The sequence below is a fragment of the Macaca mulatta genome, chromosome 1 (assembly GCF_049350105.2).
Source record: "Macaca mulatta isolate MMU2019108-1 chromosome 1, T2T-MMU8v2.0, whole genome shotgun sequence".
NCBI classification, from domain to species: domain Eukaryota; kingdom Metazoa; phylum Chordata; class Mammalia; order Primates; family Cercopithecidae; genus Macaca; species Macaca mulatta.
Genome location: NC_133406.1, coordinates 14190949 through 14196961, shown reverse-complemented (window position 1 = coordinate 14196961; position 6013 = coordinate 14190949).

Here is a 6013-nt window from a genome sequence, read left to right as displayed (position 1 = left end):
TCCCAGGTTCAGGTGATTCTTCCGCCTCAGCCTCTTGAGTAGCTGGGATTACAGGTACACGCCACCATGCCTGGTGAATTTTTTTGTATTTTAGTAGAGACAGGGAGTCACCACGTTGACCAGGCTCGTCTTGAACTCCTGACCTCAGGTGATCCACCTGCCTCAGTCTCCCAAAGTGCTGGGATTATAGGCATGAGCCACCATGCCCGGCCCAGTGTCAAGGGGTTTTAACAGAGCTCATGGAATTGCTCTAGAAGAAATACTTCTAATCTTCTTTCTTTTTAAAAAATTTTTTCCAACATGCAGAAGAGAAGAAAAATCTTGTTCTTTAAGACTGTGGTTGAATTTAACTATATTTACTAATAACTATATACATATAACTATATATGTAATAAGAAATAACTATATATAAATTAAGCTATAATGATTTTTGTATGATATATTAACTACCAAATAAGCCCATTTGGTCAATAGTGTGGTATTTCTACCATGTCAGTAAGCCAACATCAAACAACATATATTTGCATCAGGAGAGAAACTGTCCTGTTCTCTGAGACAGGGTTTCTTGTTCTTGGTCCCCAGCACCCAGGTGACCATGGGATGCCGTGAAGGCGCCCCAGGTGTTTCTGCCCATCTGGGCCTAAACTGCTGAATGCAGCAACCCCATCTACCCTGAACCCTCCAGGCCGGCCCAGCACCTTCTGTGACTGACACAAATGAGGGTTTTGGTGGATGTTACACAGCATGGCGTAAGGTCAGGGTGATGAACTGCTGCCGAGAGAGTCTATGGCCTTCATTCTAATTCTTCTTCCTCCCCTTGGAAAAGTCAGTTAACCTCCCTGAGGCCTATTTTTTATTAAAAATTATTCGTGAGGTGTGAATTACATTATATGTGTTTCTGAAAGCACAGAGTAAATGCAGTCTGCCTTCCCACATGCTATTCCTTCTCCTTGGAATGTATCTGCAATGTTCTTTCCGCTTCCACTTCCCCTCCTTCTAGCAAACTTCTATGCATACCTTTAAGACTCAACTTAGGCCGGGCACGGTGGCTCAAGCCTATAATCCCAGCACTTTGGGAGGCTGAGACGGGCAGATCACGAGGTCAGGAGATCGAGACCATCCTGGCTAACCCAGTGAAACTCCGTCTCTATTAAAAAAACACAAAAAACTAGCCGGGTGAGGTGGCGGGGGCCTGTAGTCCCAGCTACTCGGGAGGCTGAGGCAGGAGAATGGCGTGAACCCAGGAGGCGGAGCTTGCAGTGAGCTGAGATCCAGCCACTGCACTCCAGTCTGGGCGACAGAGCGAGACTCCGTCTCAAAATAAAATAAAATAAAATAAAATAAAATAAAATAAAAAAGACTCAACTTAGAAGCTGCCTCCTCCAGGAAGCCTTCCTGTACCCCAGGAGTCTGAGATGGGTCTGTCTCTCACAGCATTCAGGCTTGCTCCTCTTATGCCACTCTTGGTCTGTCTCTGTCATCAGACAGTGAACTTCTTGCTAGCAAGGTGGGTCTTGGCCTTTTTTTTTTTTTTCAGACGGAGTCTCGCACTGTCATCCAGGCTACGGTGCAGTGGCGAGATCTTGCCTCACTGCACCCTCTGCCTCCTGGGTTCAAGCGATTCTCCTGCCTCAGCCTCCCAAGCAGCTGGCATTACAGGCACCCCCTACCATGCCTAGCTAATTTTTTTTGTATTTTTAGTAGAGACGGGTTTTCACAATGTTGGCCAGGCTGGTCTCGAACTCCTGACCTCATGATTTGCCCACCTCAGCCTCCCAAATGCTGGGATTAGCGGCATGAGCCACCATGCCTGGGTCTTGGCCATTTTTAAACCCCCGGAACCTAGGGCCTGGCACAGATCCTTGAGACAGATTCTCAAAAAGAGCTTGCTGAACAAATGAATCATAAAGCTGAATTCCATAATCCAAGCCACATTTTCTCATTTACTCGCAATATGGCATACATATTATGCCTCCAGAAATAAACAAGGTCAGAAGTTGTGAGATGAAAGTTGGGTAAGAAAGCAGGGCAGGGGCAAGAGCTTCCACCACCCTGACACCTCAGGCCCCAGCTCCATCAACCCCACAGAATGACACAGCAACCACAGAAGGGGACAGTGGCCTCCTGCCCCTTGCCAAGCTGTAAAACGTAATGGCAAGAAACCGTGTCCTAATTTCCCTCCTCAGACCATGCCAGCTTGTGGAATTTAACCACGAGAATATTGATAAGTCCCGGAACAAGGTTGGAGGACAAAGTCGATGTCTGTCATCAGCCAGGTTCCGCATGCCTGAATTGCAGAGTCATGATGGGTCTTAAGGGTCATCTAGTCTACCCTCTGCTCTGTGTACAAACCTCTCCGAGCCAACGGTCACTCCCAGTCATGGGGTGTTTCAAAATCTCCAGACAAAGTTGTCAGTGGAGTGGCAAAGACAAAACTCACTCCATGATCCCTCCAATGCAGGGATGTTTCCGAGACTCAGTGGAACACGTCAGCTACACCATGCATTGCCTTGGGAACCACGAAGAACACAGAGATGAGACGTCGTGCCTGCCTCCAAGGCTCAAGCTTCAGACGTGGCAGAAAGGCCGTTTCCATAGCGGGCATAACTGAGGGCACCTGGAGTCAGGGCCACAAGCTGGATATACATGGTGGATGGAGACAGAAGCCATGTGGGGACATTCTGCAGAACAATGGACGCCCTGCCTTCAGAAAGTCAACCAAATCCGATGGTAGACTTGATTCCAAAAATTAGTTGTCAGAGGGGAAATTTCAATATGGACTGGGTATTGAATGAAAGATAGCAAGAAAGTGTTGGCAAGTTTTAGGCCTGATGACCGTAACATCATTACGTCTAAAAATGCCCCTATTTTAGAGATGCAAAATCTAGTATATAGAAATAAAGTGACGTGAAGCATTAAAGCAACTCAGAAAGAAATAAGTAGAGGCAGAGATCCATGAAGCAACGGTGGTAAGGTCTTGATAGCCATGGATTCCGGGGGACACATGGTTCGGGTGCATCGTGCACTCTCTCTCCTTTGGGAATGTTTGAAATGTTCGTAATTTAGAAAAGTTGAGAATGAAAGGAAGGTGGCCCAGGGAGGAAGAAGCACTTTCAGCTGGGCCTTAGATCGAGAGTAGGAGCTCACAGATGGAAACAGACAGGAACGTCACTTGCAGGGGACCCAGCTCATCAGAGGCCCCGGGCGGGAGGGGTTGGCTGTGGCCCAGTAGCTCGGGTTGCCCCTGTGTGGGTCAGAGTTCCAAACAGAGGGCCCATGGCTCCCGAGGGCCACCTGTATTGACCTGTTTCTCCAGGATGTGGTAAGTACTGCGGATCAACAAGCAAGGCAAAGGACTCCCCAAACACCACTTCCGGCAGCAGGCCGCGGGGAGGCCGCCAGACGATTTTCCAGAACAACCTGTTCGTTCTTACTGCACCGGCCCTGGCCTCGAGGACAGTGGCACACTCACTTCGTCACTTGCATAACTGGTGGATCCAGGCTCCCAAGACCAGCGCCCTTCATGGGCTCCATCGTTTCCCTGTGCGGGGGGTCCATAGTCTTCTTGGGAATATACTTCCTGTTGCCCCTACCTCTGGATTCTCCCCATCTCCAGAGGGAGCAGATCAGAGGAGGCAACACAGCAGTGGTGGATGAGGTCACCTGCCCAGGGGGGCATCCGCCTGCCACTCCCCCTGGCCCACCCTGCCCCCAGTCTGGATCCTTCCTCCCCTGGCACTGTCTCTGGAAGGAAGCGGGCTTCTGCAGGGCCTAATCTGCTGCTGCTGCTCTCTCACACAGACCTCCACCACCGCCCACCTCCCCAGAGGCCATGCAGGCCTCTGCTGGGGTGCTCTGGGGTTTCAGGGCCTGCCATAATGTCCTACCATCTCATCTCTGGGCCCGATTTGCCTCGGGCTTATCCAGTTTCTCTAAGATGATGGAAAAAGTGAGCCCTGGTCATATCTGCAGAGCAGCCTTGGCGTTGACCTCTTGGGGCAATTGCCTTGGACAGCCTGAGAGTCATTCAGAAATTGCCTATGGTTCACTCGGGTGAGGTGGGTGGTTCCTCTCTTGCAAGCTTATCTTCACTTTGCAGCCCTGGTAAGTAACTGCTGAGCGTTGCAAAATCAGAGAGAAAATATTTACAATGAAAGTTGATCCAGAAAGACTTAGACTAGGGTCAGTGTACCTTCAGTTTAGCCTGACCTCTTCCAGATGAAGTGACTTTGGACAAGGTTTGTAATCTCTCGATGCCTTAGGGAGAGACAGAGACACATGGTACAAAGAGCAGGAGCTTCAGAGTCAGAGAAATGAATTTGAATCCTCCCTCCCCACTCACTAACCTGGGAGTTTAGGCAACAGGGATCATCTCAGATTATATTTCCTATCTCAGAGTATTTTGAAAATTAAATGAGATAAACTCGAGATGGTCTGCAAGGTGTAGGCACATGCCACCTCCTCCTCCTCCCACATCAATACAAAGTTCCTCATCTTTTCTTTTTTTTTTTTTTTTCTTTTATGAGATGGAGTCTCACTCTGTCATCTAGGCTGGAGTGCAGTGGTGCGATCGCAGCTCACTGCAACCTCCGCCTCCCAGGTTCAAGCGATTCTCCTGCCTCAACCTCCCAAGTAGCTGGGGTTATAGGCACCACCGTGCCCTGTATGGTGGGATTACAGGCCGCCACCATGGCCAGTTAATTTTGTGTTTTTAGTAGAGATGGGGTTTTCCCATATTGGCCTCAGGTGATCCTCCTGCCTCAGCCTCCCAAAGTGCTGGGATTATAGGCATGAGCCACCATGCCTGGCCCCTCATCTTTTTGATAAGGAAGTTGGAGGGGATGACCAGCAAGGCCACTTTTGACTCGAACCCAATGCAGTCAAATGAAACCACAGGAGCAGTAAGTTATTCTCTTTCCTGTGTCCAGCCCCAGGCCCCGTCTCAGCCGGTATTCTAAAACCATCAGGACTCCAAGAGGTCCAGGCGAAGTCTGAGCCCCACATCCACTCAGCCCCCAGTACCACTGCTCTATCCTCCGCGGGCTTCTCTCTTCCATGGCCCAGTGGGGCTCTTCCTTCCTAACTTTCTGCACTTTCTTGAGGGTTGCCAATTAGGTAGGAATGAATTCTAAGATATTCAGACCTTAGTCACTGTTCTGGTGGGTAGCAGAATGGATAGAATCTTCCTTGAGCCAGACACTGGAAATGAATTCACTCCTTGAAGGTTGATGGCTTTGGACACATCTGCTCTTCAATGTCCTTGCCTCTCAAAGGATAGTGTGGCCCAGTCACCCTGGGATGGTTAGGTGGGATTTTCTGCTGGAATTGTGCATCTTGGGAAAGTGTTTTGAAAAGCCTGAAACTCTGGAAAGATGGGAGTAGGATGGAGACCCCAGTTTGGGTCTCTAAGCCAGGTCTGCAGGATAGGCCCCTCCAACTGAGTAGGTGCCTGCTGTCCTTTTCCCGGCACCCCCACTGGCCAACTCCTCCTCAGCCAGATGTTGAGGCTCTTTCCATCTGTGTGCTAAACTCTCATGGAGGGGTGTGGCCGCTTTCCAGGGGAAACCACCGGGTGGTAAGTCCTTTATCACCCTCTCGTGACCTCTAGGTAGGTGGTCAGATGTTGCCTTACCCAGTTTATTCCAGTTAACCAGAGTAATTATTAATAGTGCCTCTTTTCATTCTCAAACAAGTGTCCCAGCTGGCACAAGAAAACACAGGGTCACGGCACCTCTAGGCCAAGTGACACCTCTACAGACCCCGCGTCTGGGCAAGCTGGGCCACCTCTGCACGGAGGTCGTTTCAGCGTGGGTCAGCCCCTTTGGACATCATGTAACGTGGGCATTATCCTCTATGTTACTGTTATAAAAGGGAATGTGCCTTCAAGGTAACAGAAGAAAGATCAGAGGGCGCCGGCCTTCCTCCATGAGGATGCAGCCCCATTTGCAGACTGAACACCTTCTTTTGTCTGCTTCTCTCCCGTTTTGTTCTTCAGCCTAAGGTTTAGCTCTGC